The sequence below is a fragment of the Nerophis lumbriciformis genome, linkage group LG33 (genome assembly GCF_033978685.3).
Source record: "Nerophis lumbriciformis linkage group LG33, RoL_Nlum_v2.1, whole genome shotgun sequence".
Lineage (NCBI taxonomy): Eukaryota > Metazoa > Chordata > Actinopteri > Syngnathiformes > Syngnathidae > Nerophis > Nerophis lumbriciformis.
Window position 1 is genome coordinate 4946988 of NC_084580.2, and position 18694 is coordinate 4965681.

Here is an 18694-nt window from a genome sequence, read left to right on the forward strand (position 1 = left end):
TGGCCGGGGGCCGGGCTGTATATATATATATTCTTCGCCTTGCGCGCGCTGCCCGACACATTATCGATGTGACGCTATCGATGGGAAAATGCATTTTAGACAATATGATTTGCCTGAGTGGCTAGGAGACCCCGAGAGTAACAAGTGGTAGAAAATGGATTAGAAAGGACATATTTAAAAAGAGGAGGGAGGTGTTTAGGGCACGTCCGACCGGTAGGAGGCCACGGGGAAGACCCAGGACACGTTGGGAAGACTATGTCTCCCGGCTGGCCTGGGAACGCATCGGGATCCCCCAGGAGGAGTGGCTGGGGAGAGGGAAGTCTGGGCTTCTCTGCTTAGGCTGCTACCCCCGTGACCCGACCTCGGATGAGGGGAAGAAGATGGATAGATGGATGGATATTTAAAAAAATAATAATTAAAAAAATAAAATTATTATTTTTTATTGTTTTTTGCAAACATGCAAACATGTCTGCAAGTTAAAAAAAAATATATATATATTTTTTTATAACTTTGGACTTCCCACGGGCCGGACTTTGGACATATCCGGGTCGTAGTTTGGGGACCTCAGGCATAGACGAATCACACATAAGGACACAATAAACGACAACAATAAATATAAGACGACAGCTCGTTTTAAGACCCGTTTATGGAAAAATCATTTTTTTAAGATAACGATTTGTAGATTGCAATAAAAAAAAGGACAGTACATTTCTTACTTGCTGAACAGTTATTTGATGACTGAGCTTTATTGATCAGCATTACCTTTATGACCATCCGAACTTCTCTGTTGTTTGCTAACTTGTCGATTCCAAATGTACAGAATAAGATGTGCTTTACTAGTGTGGATACGCTTGTACTGTAAATAAAACTGCTTCATTATACACTGCTGTGTTTCACATTTATGGTTCATGTATTAGACTTAGACTTAGACTTAGACACACTTTTTTGATCCACAAGAGAAATTGTTCCACACAACAGCTCAGTTACAGAAGATGGAATTGGTAAGGATGGAAAGGATATTGCAGGTATAAAGTAGACTAACAATGTACCATAGTAGCAATATAAAATAAAATATAACATATATGTAATATTTACATATTATATATGCAGTATATAATATATACTGATATATTATATTAATATATTATATTTGTATATCATCTATACAATATATAACAAATCCCAATTACCAGGTACAATATTACAGTATATGTAACAGTTGCAGCAACAAAAAAAAGGGCAGCATAAAATAGAGTAGTTCCAGCAGAAAATATAAGTTTTTGTTTTTTTTATCATAATACACCTCATGGTGCAACTTGGACACATCATCAGTGATTCTCCCGGGGTCATAGGGTGTTTCGGGTCTTAATCAAACACCCTCACCTGGGTGACCCAGCCGAGGGTGACCAGTCCCTCAACTTGAGTCCAGGTAGCGCTCTACGCCACGCGTCCCCCCTCTGACGGTCTGCTTTGGGGTTACGCCGGTGGTGCTTGGAGGTTCTGGGCACTGTGGGAAGTGTCCGGGCCTGGATCCTCCTCCGTCTCATTAGGTGCGGTACAGGGTACTGGCTCTGTGCGTTGCACCACGGGTTTCCTTAGGCAGCCTATCTTGGTCTGATGTATATTTAGGGTTTTTCGTAGCGTTGTATGGGTGCTCCCTTGCGAGAGCTGCAGCTTGGTATGCTACCCCTCCCTGCCCCGGTTGCCGTCTTTCCGGTCTGTCCACTGTCTCTCCAGTTGTCACCACTCTTTCGGGGTTGTCATCCAGCCTCTTCCTGGAAGTCAATGGCGATGCCATACTAGATTAGTTTTATAATAATACACCTCATGGTGCAACCTCGACACATCATCAGTGATTCTCCCGGGGTCATAGGGTGTTTTGGGACTTAATCAAACACCCTCACCCGGGCGACCCAGCCGAGGGTGATCAGTCCCTCGACTTGTGTTCAGGTAGCGCTCTACGCCACGCGTCCCCCCTCTGACAGTCTGCTTTGGGGTTACGCCGGTGGTGCTTGGAGGTTCTGGGCACTGTGGGGAGTGTCGGGGCCTGGATCCTCCTCCGTCTCATCAGGTGCTGTACAGGGTACTGGCACTGTGCGTTGCTAAGAGAGGTAGCTAACATAGAAGCAGTCAAGCACCCATACAACGCTACTGTATGGCGATGATTATACAGCTGGATGGAGTGCAGAATGAAGGAGTTCTTGAATCGAACACTGTGGGAACAAAGTTGAAGGAGCCTGTTGGAGTATGAGCTCCGCTGTCCCTCAATTGTCTGGTGGAGTGGGTGGGCAGGATTGTCCGTGATGGCGAGTAGTTTGTCCAGTGTCCTCCTGTCCCTCACTGACACAAGCGCCTCCAACTCTGTGCCAATAATTCGGCTGGCTTTCCGGATCAGTTTGTCAATCCGGTTTAAGTCCCTTTTGCTGGTGCTGCTCCCCCAACAAACCACTGCAAAGTACAGGGCACTGGCCACAACAGACTGATAAAATATCTCCAACAGCTTGCTGCACACATTAAAGGACCTAAACTTCCTCATGCCCTTCTTGCATACAGCTTTGCTGTTGTCCTTCCAGTCCAGTCTACTGTTCAAGTGGACTCCCAGGTACTCGTACTGCCCCACTACTGCCACCTCCTGGCCCTGGATTTTGATGGGCTCCACAGGGGTCATTTTCTTCTTGAAGTCGATGACCAGCTCCTTGGTCTTGTCCACATTAAGAAGCAGATGGTTCGCTTGAGACCACTCCACAAAGTCAGCGATCAGTGTCCTGTACTCCAATTCCTGTCTCTCTCCGATACACCTGACCACAGCAGAGTCATCATATTGAAGTGTATGACCAATCAATCAATCAAAGTTTATTTATACAGCCCTAAATCACGAGTGTCTCAAAGGGCTGCACAAGCCACAACGTCATCCTCGGCTCAGATCCCCCATCAGGGCAAGAAAAAACTTGACCCAATGGGCTACAATGAGAAACCTTGGAGGGGACCTACTGCTTCTACTGAGGTAGCATCTCTAACTGTTACCGAGGAGAGCATTCCAGAGTACTGGAGCTCGAATAGAAAACACTTTATAGCCCGCAGACTTTTTTTGGGCTCTGGGAATCACTAAGCCGGAGTTCTTTGAACGCAGATTTCTTGCCGAGACAAAAGGTACAATACAATCAGCAAGATAGAATGGAGCTAGACCCTTTAGTATTTTATATGTAAGTAGTAAAACCTTAAAGTTGCATCTTAAGTGCACAGGAGGCCAGTGCAGGTGAGCCAGTATAGGCGTAATATGATCAAACGTTCTTGTTCTTGTCAAAAGTCTAGCAGCCGCATTTTGTACCAACTGTAATCTTTTAATGCTAGACATAGGGAGGCCCGGAAATAATACGTTACAGTAATCGAGACGAGATGTAACGAACGCATGAATAATGATCTCAGCGTCGCTAGTGGACAAAATGGAACGAATTTTAGCGATATTACGGAGATGAAAGAAGGCCGTTTTAGTAACACTCTTAATGTGTGACTCAAACGAGAGAGTTAGGTCAAAGCTAATATCCAGATTCTTTACCGAGTCGCCTTGTGTAATTGTTTGGTCGTCAAATGTTAAGGTGGTATTATTAAATCGGTGTCGGTGTCTAGCAGGACCGATAATCAGCATTTCCATTTTCTTAGCGTTGAGTTGCAAAAAGTTAGCGGTTATCCATTATTTAATTTCATTAGACACGCCTCCAGCTGACTACAATCTGACGTGTTGGTCAGCTTTAGGGGCATGTAGAGTTGGCTGTCATCAGCATAACTGTCATGAAGTGGTGGTGACGAACCCCAACATGCAGAGATGACAGGCGGTGTACAAGAAAACATGGTTTTAATGTTAAAAAAAAAAGCAAGAAAAACACGAACCAGAAACCAGGAAACAGCAAACAGGGACAAGAGTCATGATCCAGGGAATAGCTCAGAGCATTGAAGAAACAGGCAGTCCACAGCATACAGCAAACAATACTCCAGCACTGACTGGAGGGCAAGGCAGGTATATATAGCAGCTGACTAATTGACACCAGGTGTGGCCAGATGCCAATCAGTCGCAGCTGAGGGGAACAGTGCTAAGGGAGGCAAGCAGGAAACTGAACAAAAATAAGAGCGCTGACAGGAAATAAAACACAAACAGAGGGAAAACTAAAACATAACCAAAACTGTCAGTGACAAGCCTTACAGTAGCCTCCCTTCCAATAACGGATCCCAGACGTTCTAGAAAACCAAAAGAGTCCAAAGTCACGGGAGGATGGAGGGAGGATGAGGCGGTGGGGCACCAGGCCTAGTGTCCCCGCAACCAGCGGGGAAGAGTCAGGTGAACGCCGCCGCAATTGGTGAGGCGGTCGCCCATGAAATGGCCACACCCGTGCCCGACGAGAGTACCGCATGCCGGCGCCTGATGGCCGACCGTGCTTCAGGCCAGCTGGAGGTTGCGGAGGCCACGATGCTGGAGACGCTGGTGAAGCTGGTGAAGCTGTGGGGCGGCCCACTGGCGACGAGGAAGACAATGCGTCGGCGTGGGCGGAGTCAGTGACGAGGAGGGCGGAGTCAGAGCAGCAGGCGGCTCGTCTGCCGGCGTGGGCAGAGTCAGAGCAGCAGGCGGCTTGTCTGCTGGCGTGGGCGGAGTCAGAGCAGCAGGCGGCTCGTCTGCCGGCATGGGCGAAGTCAAAGCAGCAAGCGGCACGTTTGCCGGCGTGGGCGGAGTCAGAGCAACAGGTGGTGCCAGCCGTGGTGCAGCTACTGGTGCAGCAACTGGTGCTAGCCGTGGTGCAGGAAGGGGTGCTAGCCGTGGTGCAGGAAGGGGTGCTAGCCTTGGAGCAGGAAGGGGTGCTAGCCTTGGAGCAGGAAGGGGTGCTAGCCTTGGAGCAGGAAGATCGTCTGCCGGTGTGGGAGGGCTCACCGGGGTTGATGGCGTCCACAGGCAACCCGAGGTTGATGACGGCGTCTGTAGTCCCACCGGGGTGGATGGCGGCGACTGCGGCAGATCCACTGGATTTAAGAAGTAGCTGTGCCTCCCCAGCTACACAGCTACTCATAGCCCCCCCCTCAAGGGACGGATCCAAGACGTCCCCAAAGAGGGCCACAGACGACAGGGATGGGTGGTAGGGAGCTTGAAAGGAGTCATAACATCTCCTCCATTCGGCCATCGTTGCCAGCATCCCTTCAAGCCTCTCCGCTATAGAAATCGCCGTGGGGTTCGTATTAGGCTGGAGTATTCTGTCATGAAGTGGTGGTGACGGACCCCAAGATGCAGAGATGACAGGCGGTGTACAAGAAAACATGGCTTTAATGTTAAAAAAAAAAGCAAGGAAAACACGAACCAGGAACCAGGAAACAGCAAACAGGGACAGGAGTCAGGATCCAGGGAATATCTCACAGCATTGAAGAAACAGGCATTCCACAGCAGTTGGTGAGGCGTCATGAAGCGTTTCGACACATTGCAAAACTGTATTGATACTGTGTCGATACTGTGTCACTAAATACTGACATCTGCTGGACATTAAAAATTCCTACAGGCAACCTATGGACCGACTCAACTGACACTGATTTTATGACCTAGTATATACAATAATATAAACCAAGTCATTGTATTTCATTTAGGATTATTTCATATCTTCGTTTAAATAAAAATATATTTTTATCTTTTTTAGATACAGTCAATAAATAATGTGAACATGTATCATAACATGGAAATCTAAGAGAACGTGTTGTGAATGAGGATGCTTGAGGACTGGGAATTTATTTATTTTTTTACACATTTTTATTTTAAAAAAAAACAGTTTTTCCAACGTATTTTAGACGAATTCTCTTCTTAGTTATTATTTCTCCGGCTGTAGAAAAGAGCCGCTCACAGGGCACAGAGGAGGCGTCAGTGCGACACAGTTTGCGTATCGGTCACGTGACCGAAACAGCTCATGATCGGTCACGTGACTTTCTAAAAGCAGTACGCGCACCGACACAGGGTTTTGCTCTATGAGCTCGACGCATGCGCCGATGCATCGGTGTTGCCGGACCCATCACTAGCATACAGCAAACAATACTCCAGCACCGACTGGAGGGCAAGGCAGGTATAAATAGCAGCTGACTGATTGATACCAGGTGTGGCCAGGTGCCAATCAGTCGCAGCTGAGGGGAACAGCGCTAAGGGAGGCAAGCAGGAAACTGAACAAAAATAAGAGCGCTGACAGGAAATAAAACACAAACAGAGAGAAAATTAAAACATAACCAAAACTGTCAGTGACAAGCCTTACAATAACAGTGAAAGCTCACACCGTATTTGCGTATGATGTCACCTAGCGGCACCATGTAGATGCTGAAGAGTGCAGGGCCAAGAACCGAACCCTGTGGAACTCTGCACGTTACCTTAACATAGTCCGAGGTCACATTGTTATGGGAGACGCACTGCATCCTGTCAGTAAGATAGGAGTTAAACCAAGACAAGGCTAAGTCTGACATACCAATACGTGTTTTGATATGCTCTAATAAAATATTATGATCGACAATATCAAAAGCAGCGCTAAGATCAAGAAGCAGTTACATGGATGATGCATCAGCATCCATCGTTAGCAATAGATCCTTAGTAATTTTTGCGAGGGCTGTCTCCGTAGAGTGATTTGTATGGCGTCACATTAGTGCCAAAAATCCGAGCGCATAAAAACTGTTATCGCGCGCTGATTCTCCACTTCGTGCGCACGCGCGACACCCTTTTGCGCTCACGTGGTGCCTTTGTGCGCGTGCGCGGCGCCTTTTTGCGTGCGCGCGGTGCCTATGTGCGTGTGCGCCGTCTCGGTCTGTGCGCTCTCTGTGTACTCCTGGCATCTCTCCTCGCGCTGTCATGTTTAGTTTTGGCACTTTGGGGGCGGGTATGCTTAGACGACCCCTTCTTTCTGATTGGTCAGGCGAAAAATTGGGCAGGGCCAGCTGCCTGAGGTAAGATGGCCGCCACGTTGCTCCTCCATTGACTGACAGCGCGGATGCAACATCTAGTGTTTATATAAATCTTTGCCTTTCACTGTGATGACCCGCCCTGCTATGCTCCTGATTGGTCATATGAAAAATGCTCAGAGCCAATCAGAAAGAAGGGGCCATCTCAGCATACCCGCCCCCCTAAAAATGCCTGTAATATTGTATCTATGTGAGTTTTACCAGAATCAGGTATTTTGGTAAGGTTTACAAATACAAAAATTTGGTTTTACTCATAATGACAGTATAACTGCCACTTTCAATATGACAGTTATGCAAACATAACTCCTAAACCACGCATGCAAAATGGCTATTAATGCCTGGAGAAATGTATCTTTGTGAGTTTAAATGGAAAAAAATATATTTTGTAAGGTTTGTAAAGACAAAAGTTAGTTTTTTTTACTCAATATGACAGTATAACTGTCATACTAAATGTGAAAGTTATATAAACATAACTCCAAAACCAAACATGCATTATGTCTAAAAATGCCTGTAATATTGTATCAATGCAAGTTCTATCAGTTCTTTTTGTAAGGTTTGCAAATACAAAATATTGGTTTTACTCACTATGACAGTATACTGTCACATTCAATCTGACAGTTATTTAAACATAACTCCTAAACCACACATGCAAAATGGCTAATAATGCCTGGAGAAATGTATTTGTGGAGGGGGTGTGGTCCACGCGTCGCCAGTGGGCGGGGCATGTGCAGGAGCCGGCTGTGAAGCAGATGACAGGTGAGTGGATGTCTCAGCTGGAACGAGTTATCTAATCACCTGTCTCTTTATTAGCAGCGTTGGTGACCGCAGAGGGGGAGCTGAAAAGCTAGAGGGAAGCCAGAAGGCGAGAGAGAAGGGAAGGAGAAAGACTTGTTGAACTGAAAGAGGAAAAAGACTTTTGAACTGGAAAGAAAAATATAAACATTGTAACCTTGGTAACGCCTGGCCACAGTTTGTCGGTCCTGGAGAGAACCCTGTGACACAGAGTTGTCACATTTGGCGCCCAATAAAGCAAGGACCGAGAAAGAAATGTCAGCCCCAACCCCCTTGGAAGCGCTCGGAAGAGTGTTAGCGGAGGTGTCACCGGTCAGCCAGTAGCAGATGGAGACGGGCCGCCAGCAGACCCAGATCCTGCAGGTGCTGGTGAGCCAGGCGGGAGTGCTGCGCCCGCAGGCGGCATACGCGGCGGCCTATTTGGATGACTCATCCAGAGTGGCAGCTGGGAAGAACATGTGCGGCGGGTGGGAGAGGTGCTCGAGTCCCTGAGGCGGGCGGGGCTCACCGCCAACCCGGCGAAGTGCGCAGTTGGCCGCAGGGAGGTACAGTATCTGGGGTACCACTTGGGGGGGACAGGTGCGGCTGCAGATGGACAAGACAGCGGCTATCGCAGCCTGTCCACCTCCCAAGACAAAAAAAGAGGTGAGGCGGTTTTTGGGGCTGGCGGGCTACTACCGCCAGTTCATTCCCCGGTTTGCGGACCTGACCAGCCCACTGACTGACCTCACCCGGAAAGGGGCTCCAGAACTGGTCCAGTGGTTGGAGCAGTGCCAGCGGGTGTTTGAGAAGGTAAAGAAAGCCCTCTGCGAGGAGCCGGTACTGTGCATGCCTAACTTTGCCATCCCCTTCTGTCTGCAGGCGGACGCGTCGGGCAGGGGCCTGGGGGCGGTACTGTCCCAGCGAGTGGGGGGCGTTGACCGCCCCATCCTGTACATCAGCCGAAAACTCTCGGACCGGAAGGCGAGGTACAGCACGGTAGAGAGGGAGTGCCCCGCCATCCGGTGGGCGGTCGGGGCCCTTCGGTACTACCTGTTGGGGCGCGCCTTCAGTCTCTGCTCGGACCACAAACCGCTCCAATGGCTCCGCCGCATGAAGGATGCCAACACGAGGTTTACCCGGTGGTACCTCGCGTTTCAACCCTACAACTTCCAGGTGGTCCACAGGCCGGGGGCCTAGATGGCTGTGGCCGACTTCCTCTCGCGGCCCTCTACGAGGGGAGTTGGCGCGACCGGACAGCTGCCGGCCTGAGACTGCCGGTGGAGGCATGTTTGAGGAGGCGTGGTCCACGCGTCGCCTGTGGGCGGGGCATGTGCAGGAGCCGGCTGTGAAGCAGATGACAGGTGAGGGGATGTCTCAGCTGGAACGAGTTATCTAATCACCTGTCTCTTTATTAGCAGCGTTGGTGACTGCAGAGGGGGAGCTGAAAAGCTAGAGGGAAGCCAGAAGGTGAGAAAGAAGGGAAGGAGAAAGACTTGTTGAACTGAAAGAGGAAAAAGACTTTTGAACTGGAAAGAAAAATAAAAACATTGTAACCTTGGTAACGCGTGGCCACAGTTTGTCGGTCCTGGAGAGAACCCTGCGACACAGAGTTGTCACAGTTTTTTTGTGAGTTTTACTGGAAAAAATTATTTTGTAAGGTTTGTAAAGACACAATTTAGTTTTTTTTACTCCATATGACAGTATAGCTATCATACTAAATGTAAAAGTTTTATAAACATAACTCCAAAACCAAACATGCATTATGTCTAAAAGAAGTTTTTTACTCAATATGACAGTAATGTTCTTAAAATCCTGAGATAATGCGAAAAAAACAATAACAATGTTTTTCAACATAATTCCTACACCAAACATGCAAAATATCTAATAATGCCTGGAGACATGTATCTTTGTTAGTTTTACTAGAAAAACTATCTTTTGTAAGGTTTGCAACGACGCAAATTAGTTTTTTTTAATTCAATATGACAGTATGACTGTCATACAAAATTTGAAAGTTATATAAACATAACTCCAAAAGTAAATATGCATTATGTCTAAAAATGCCCGTAATATTTTAACTATGTAAGTTTTACCAGAATCATGTATTTTTGTAAGGTTTACAAATACAAAAATTAGGTTTTACTCATAATGACAGTATAACTGCTACATTCAATTTGACAGTTATTTAAACATAACTTCCTAACCACACATGCGAAAAGGCTAATAAAGCCTAAAACAATGCATCCTTGTGAATTTTACTCGAACCATATGCTTTTTTAAGGCTTGCAAACACTAAAAGTAGTTTTTTACTCAATAGGACAGTAATGTTCTTAAAATCCTGAGATAATGCGAAAAAAGCAATAAAAATGTTTTTCAACATAATTCCTACACCAAACATGCAAAATGTCTAATAATGCCTGGAGCCATGTATCTTTGTTAGTTTTACTAGAAAAATATAATTTGTAAGGTTTGCAACAACGCAAGTTAGTTTATTTAATTCAATATGACATTATAACTGTCAGACTAAATATGAAAGTTATATAAACATAATTCAAAAAGTAAACATGCATTATGTCTAAAAATGCCAGTAATATTTTATATATGTACGTTTTACCAGAATCAGGTATTTTGGTAAGGTTTACAAATACAAAAATTAGGTTTTACTCATAATGACAGTATAACTGCTACATTCAATTTGACAGTTATTTAAACATAACTTCCTAACCACACATGCAAAAAGGCTAATAAAGCCTAAAACAATGCATCCTTGTGAATTTTACTCGAAACATATGCTTTTTTTAAGGCTTGCAAACACTAAAAGTAGTTTTTTACTCAATAGGACAGTAATGTTCTTAAAATCCTGAGATAATGCGAAAAAAGCAATAAAAATGTTTTTCAACATAAATCTGAAACCAAACATACACAATGTCTAATAATGCCTGGAGACATCTTTGTTAGTTTTACTAGAAAAAGTATATTTTGTATGGTTTGCAAAGACGCAAGTTTTTTTTTTTAATTCAATATGACAGTATAGCTGTCATACTAAATATGAAAGTTGTATAAAAATAACTTCAAAACTAAACATGCATTATGTCTAAAAAGGCCTGTAATATTTTATCTATGTGAGTTTTACCAGAATCAGGTATTTTGGTAAGGTTTATATGGCGTCACATTAGTGCCAAAAATCCATCCATCCATCCATCCATTTCCTACCGCTTATTCCCTTCGGGGTCGCGGGGGGGGCGCTGGAGCCTATCTCAGCTACAATCGGGCGGAAGGCGGAGTACACCCTGGACAAGTCGCTACCTCATCGCAGGGCCAACACAGATAGACAGACAACATTAACACTCACATTCACACACTCGGGCCAATTTAGTGTTGCCAATCAACTTATCCCCAGGTGCATCCGAGCGCATAAAAACTGTTATCGCGGCTGATTCTCCACTTCGTGCGCGTGCGCGACACTGTTTTGCGCGCGCGCGGCGCCTTTTTGCGTGCGTGCGGTGCCTATGTGCGCGCCGTCTCGGTCTGTGAGCTCTCTGTGTACTCCTGGCATGATCTCTCCTCGGGCTGTCGTGTTTAGTTTTGGCACTTTGGGGGCGGGTATGCTTAGACGGCCCCTTCTTTCTGAATGGTCAGGCGAAACATTCTCAGACCCAATCAGAAGTATAGCAGGGCGGGTCATCACAGTGAAAGGCAAAGATTTATGTAATATGGAATCTCATCCTGTTGCTACCTTTATTGAAAGCTGGCATTATAGATATGAATAAATACTAGATAATTCTCCAGCGTAGCAACGTTGTAGCCATCTTACCTCAGACAGCTGGCCTCAATCATTACATGTAATATCAATATGTACAGGAAGTGCATCAATGAAAGAGGATGTTGATGATGCAACTTCCTGTAGAGGGTGTAACAGGACTGAGTTTCTTTTAGGACACGAGTCCACGCCAGGTGATGATGATGTCATCACGTCACCCATCACCTGGGGTGATGGGTGACGTGATGACATCATCACGTCACCCATCACCTGAGTGATGGGTGACGGAGTGGTGGTGACCGGAGTGGAGCCTGCGGCTTAATTTGACCCAACACGGGGAACCTTACCTGGCCCGGACACGGAAAGGATTGACAGATTGATGGCTCTTTCTCGATTCTACTAGAAAAAAAAAAGTCAGAAAATACTTCTTTTTTTTCACGTTTATCCTAATAAATTCAGTTTACAAAAAAACTGGAAATTACCATAACTTGCTCGATTTACGACCAATTTACAAACGGTTTGCCTTGTTACAAATCTTATTACATGTAGATATGACATAGGATGTTGTACCTGTTGAAATTACCTCTTTCGCTTTAAAAAAAAATGACTTAATTATGCAACATAGTTGTGTAGGGTCAGTGTTAGTCAGTTCTCTGATTATTTTAAACTGTTTCAGAATACATTCTTAAAAGGCTATTTTTAACATTTTAAAAACTAAATTCAAAGATTATTTCATTAATTTTATATCTGAATCAAAAGAAATTCCATAAATTAGAAAACAAATGTTCAAGAAGTGAAAATATAAAATAATGTTATGGTTGGATGTTATTGCTGGTGGACCAGTTCTGGCTGAAAGATGTGATTATGGTGTTTGTTGTCTTCCTATTTATTTGGGTCACATGTTGTATTACACTGTATTGTGTTTATGTGGTATGAAATAACCTTCATCTCTAAACAACTCTTAGTTCAGAGAACGTAGATATATAAAGGTACTGATGTTTGTATCTATAATAAATACATAGACTATATTTCACTGTTATGTATTTAGCTATGACACTAGAACTTACTAGTGTAACATACATGGAACAATTAAATGTTTTATATATAAATAATGATTTAAGATACATGCCTTGATTTGTGTGTGTATCCATTATATCTGATTAATATTTATAAAGTCCATGGTTAAAATCATGTTATAGTGTTTATCTAAAGCTATGGCTGGCATGGCTACCGTTACATGACCAGGGTGGCTCACAGAGAGAGAGAGAGAGAGCAAAGAAGAGGGACTGAGGAGAGAGAGAGAGAGGTGGAGGGGAGTGTGAGAACACATGTTAATGCTATAGCATGTTACACGTTACCCATAAATGATCTGCATTCTCTGTTACATTAATGGGCCGCCGTCCATCCCACAGTTGCAGTTCCTCTGCTGCTTTTGGAGTCTTCTCAATATGTTTATTCACCAGGTAAAACTGCATCAAAAAAGATTTTGTACTGTGCCCTTTTTTTACATCTGAGTTTTTTTTTACATCTGAGTTTTTTTTTTTTTTAAAGACTGCTGGGAAGGATCTGTAAAAGAATATAATACGACAAAAATACACCATGAGAGAAGCACAAGGTAAACAAAGTTATACACTTCAAACAAAATTACATTTTTTGTAATTAATGAACTGTAAAAATAATGGTAAACTTTGTCTGCCTATGACAAACCTGACCATGTTCTGCTCTGTTGAGAAGGACTGCTGCCGGAATCCTTGTCCGTCATTTTGGTCTTGGTTTTCCGAATCTTCAGAATTGTTTTTAATAATAAAAATTGTAAAGGAATATTGTGTCAATACAGAATGGTGAACTGGTAATAGACAATGTGAGTGTGAACATAACAATCCTCACTGTTTGTAGGTGATGCCCCAGGCAGGACTGCTTGCAGCAAGGAAGCCAGCCGCTGTGCAGTCTCCTTCAACTCTACCTAGCATAGCAAGCCACACAAAGTAACATTTATATATAATAAGGTAGCAGTGTGTATTGCCTGGCATCTGGCAATAAGATTCATATACAAAGGTCACGATACAAAACATTGCGATATATCCCGATATTAAAGTATAAGGCAATATATATATATATAAACGATTACAAAAGTGGGCTTGCAACCAGAGGGTTGCAGTTTCAAATCCACTCTGGGCCATCACTGTGGGACCTTAAGCAATTTCCCTAGGCCTAATAACAAAAAACTAATAATTAAAAATAAAAAAAAAAAAAATCGATATGGATGCATTTTGAATAGATACGAGAATCGCACAACGTGATATTGGCATATCTCCCAGAATCGATTTATTTTCAACACCCCTATAATAAGGCTTACCTGTGAAGTTTTGGATTTAAAAAAATGGGAAATTGTATTGAGTCGTCCCACCATATTTTATCCAAATGGTTATATATACACTACTTCAATCTTGATCATATTATTTCAAATTAAGTTCTATCATAAAGACAATTATTGTTAAATTTCCATCCATCCATCTTCCTCCGCCTATCCGAGGTCGCGTCACGGGGTCAGCAGCCTAAGCAGGGAAGCCCAGACTTTCCTCTCCCCAGCCACTTCGTCCATCTCTTCCCGGGGGCTCCCGAGGCGTTCCCAGGCCAGCCGGGAGACATAGTCTTCCCAACGTGTCCTGGGTCTTCCCCGTGGCCTCCTACCGGTTGGACGTGCCCTAAACACCTCCCTAGGGAGGCGTTCGGGTGGCATCCTGACCAGATGCCCGAACCACCTCATCTGGCTCCTCTCGATGTGGAGGAGCAGCGGCTTTACTTTGAGCTCCCCCCGGATGACAGAGCTTCTCACCCTATCTCTAAGGGAGAGCCCTGCCACCCGGCGGAGGAAACTCATTTCGGCCGCTTGTACCCGTGATCTTGTCCTTTCAGTCATAACCCAAAGCTCATGACCATAGGTAAAGATGGGAACGTAGATCGACCGGTAAATTGAGAGCTTTGCCTTCCGGCTCAGCTCCTTCTTCACCACAACGGATCGATACAGCGTCCGCATTACTGAAGATGCCGCACCGATCCGCCTGTCGATCTCACGATCCACTCTTCCCCCACTCGTGAACAAGACTCCTAGGTACTTGAACTCCTCCACTTGGGGCAGGGTCTCCTCTCCAACCCGGAGATGGCACTCCACCCTTTTCCGGGCAAGAACCATGGACTCTGACTTGGAGGTGCTGATTCTCATCCCAGTCGCTTCACACTCGGCTGCGAACCGATCCAGCGAGAGCTGAAGATCCTGGCCAGATGAAGCCATCAGGACCACATCATCCGCAAAAAGCAGAGACCTAATCCTGCAGCCACCAAACCGGATCCCCTCAACGCCTTGACTGCGCCTAGAAATTCTGTCCACAAATGTTATGAACAGAATCGGTGACAAAGGGCAGCCTTGGCGGAGTCCAACCCTCACTGGAAACGTGTCCGACCTACTGCCGACAATGCGGACCAAGCTCTGACACTTATCGTACAGGGAACGGACAGCCGCAATCAGACAGTCCGATACCCCATACTCTCTGAGCACTCCCCATAGGACCTCCCGAGGGACACGGTCGAATGCCTTCTCCAAGTCCACAAAGCACATGTAGACTGGTTGGGCAAACTCCCATGCACCCTCAAGGACCCTGCCGAGAGTATAGAGCTGGTGCACAGTTCCACGACCAGGACGAAAACCACACTGTTTCTCCTGAATCCGAGGTTCGACTATCCGGCGTAGCCTCCTCTCCATCACACCTGAATAAACCTTACCGGGAAGGCTGAGGAGTGTGATCCCACAATAGTTGGAACACACCCTCCGGTTCCCCTTCTTAAAGAGAGGAACCACCAGCCCCGGTCTGCCAATCCAGAAGTACCGCCCTCAATGTCCACGCGATACTGCAGAGTCTTGTCAACCAAGACAGCCCCACAGCATCCAGAGCCTTAAGGAACTCCGGGCGGATGTCATCCACCCCCGGGGCCTTGCCACCAAAGAGCTTTTTAACTACCTCAGCAACCTCAGCCCCAGAAATAGGAGAGCCCACCACAGATTCCCCAGGCACTGCTTCCTCATAGGAAGAAGTGTTGGTGGGATTGAGAAGGTCTTCGAAGTATTCCCTCCACTGATCTACAACATCCGCAGTCGAGGTCAGCAGAACACCATCCGCACTATACACGGTGTTGACAGTGCACTGCTTCCCCTTCCTGAGGCGGCGGATGGTGGTCCAGAATCGCTTCGAAGCCGTCCGGAAGTCGTTTTCCATGGCTTCCCCGAACACCTCCCATGTCCGAGTTTTTGCCTTTGCGACCGCTGAAGCCGCTCACCGCTTGGCCTGTCGGTACCTGTCCGCTGCCTCCGGAGTCCTATGAGCCAAAAGAACCCGATAGGACTCCTTCAGCTTGACGGCATCCTTTACCGCCGGTGTCCACCAATGGGTTCTAGGATTACCGCCATGACAGGCACCAACTACCTTGCGGCCACAGCTCCAATCAGCCGCCTCGACAATAGAGGCGCGGAACATGGTCCACTCGGACTCAATGTCCAGCCCCTCCCTTGTGACATGTTCAAAGTTCTTCCGGAGGTGGGAATTGAAACTCTCTCTGACAGGAGACTCTGCCAGACGTTCCCAGCAGACCCTCACAATGCGTTTGGGCCTGCCAGGTCTGTCCGGCATCCTCCCCCACCATCGCAGCCAACTCACCACCAGGTGGTGATCGGTAGAAAGCTCCGCCCCTCTCTTCACCCGAGTGTTCAAAACATGAGGCCGCAAATCCGATGACACAACTACAAAGTCGATCATGGAACTGCGGCCTAGGGTGTCCTGGTGCCAAGTGCACATATGGACACCCTTATGTTTGAACATGGTGTTTGTTATGGACAATCTGTGACGAGCACAAAAATCCAATAACAAAACACCACTCGGGTTCAGATCCGGGCGGCCATTCTTCCCAATCACGCCTCTCCAGGTTTCACTGTCGTTGCCAACATGAGCGTTGAAGTCACCCAGTAGGACAAGGGAATCACCCGGGGGAGCACTTTCCAGTACTCCCCTCGAGTGCATCCAAAAAGGGTGGGTACTCTGAACTGCTGTTTGGTGCGTAAGCACAAACAACAGTCAGGACCCGTCCCCCCACCCGAAGGCGGAGGGAGGCTACCCTCTCGTCCACCGGGTTGAACTCCAACGTGCAGGCTTTGAGCCGGGGTGCAACAAGAATTGCTACCCCAGCTCGTCGCCTCTCACTGCGTGCAACGCCAGTGTGGAAGCGAGTCCAACGCCTCTCGAGAGAACTGGTTCCAGAGCCCTTGCTTTGTGTCGAGGTGAGTCCGACTATATCTAGCCGGAACTTCTCTCCCTCGCGCACTAGCTCAGGCTCCTTCTCCCCCAGCGAGGTGACGTTCCACGTCCCAAAAACTAGCTTATGTAGCCGAGGATCGGACCGCCAAGTGCCCTGCCTTCAGCCTCCGCCCAGCTCACAATGCACCCGACCTCTATGGCCCCTCCCATGAGTGGTGAGCCCATTGGAGGGGTGACCCACGTTGCCTCTTCGGGCTGTGCCCGGCCGGGCCCCATGGGGACAGGCCCGACCACCAGGCGCTCACCATCGTGCCCCAACTCCGGGCCTGGCTCCAGAGGGGGGCCCCGGTGACCGGCGTCAGGGCGAGGGAAATCTGAGTCTTTGTTGTTTAATTCCCATAGAAGTCTTCGAGCTGCTCTTTGTCTGATCCCTCACCTAGGACCTGTTTGTCTTGGGAGACCCTACCAGGGGGCATGAAAGCCCCCGGACAACATAGCTCCTAGGATCATTGGGACACGCAAACTCCTCTACCACGGTAAGGTGGCAGCTCAGAGAGGAGTATTGTTAAATTTGCTAATGCAAAATACCACACAGGTTCAATATGACACTTTTCTCTTTTTCACATTTTAATGAAAAAGAGAGGCAGAGAAATGTTTTTTTTTCTTAACTTGTATTTTGTTATGGTTTGCAGGGGAGGTGACGGCAATAGACACTAGATGGCAGTAATGTTCAATGATTTATTATATATATATATATATATATATATATATATATATATATATATATATATATATATATATATATATATATATATATATATATATATCTAGTAATATATATAATAATAAACAACACTAAATATACAAACTAAGGAAATGGAGTGTGGAAAAATCCAAGAGTGTGTATGGTGTAAGACTATGTGTAGTATTTAACTGAGGTGTGTGTTACCAAATGTTGTCAAGAGACGAGGAAGTCCAGAGGAAGAGGGGAATCCGTGTCCAAGCGGGAGGTCGAGATCCAAGGGGCAGTCCGAGAAGCAGGGGAACGACGACGAGGAATGACGAGACACACAGCAACGTCAAAACACGGGAACGGAGGTCTGCAGTAGGATGACACGACAATGAAACACGGAAGGGAAAACAGACAGAGATAACAGGATTGCATCAAGCAGGATAATCGCTTACGTATAGTACTATAAACCAACAGATGATTATACTCCGGCGCCGGCATGCCAAGTTGTCCAGGCTTATGAAGGCAGCTCCCTCATTACCAGCAGGTGTGCTGATTGCCGATAAATGATTGCAGCTGTCGGCTGCTGCAGGGCGGAGACGCGCGCGGCGCTCCCCTGCATGTGCGCCGCGGCCATGGGCGTGTCCCGAGGTGCGATACTGCGAGCGCAAGGATGAGGGCGCATTCCAATGCGCCCTGGCCGTGACATATTTAAATTATTACTACATTAAAATACATGACATTTAAGGGAAAATGCTAATATGGCGAGAAAGAGGTAGCCTGGAATGCCAGCCCACACAATTTTTCATTTACATTCAAATTTCGTAATGCAATCAAACAGAATGCAAAAGAGATGGGCTGGCTAGTCAGGCTAGGAAAGAGGTGTAAATACAGGATGTTTCCGGCCAAAACGGGATACTTGACAAGTATTAGGATTATGATGAGAAGAAAAGTAATAAAACAAGCAACAAGCGAAACAACACACATGAATTGCTAACAGCAGGGTTGCTGTGTGAACTAGCAAGTCCATGGTGCTTTTTTTATTAACTCATGTGCAGTGCATTTTATGTTTTCAACTAAGATAGCAGTGGAGCCTCCATTCTTCTAACAAGTCAGTAAACCCTTACAATCACTCCAAACCAGTTCAATAATGTAAATAACGGTGTC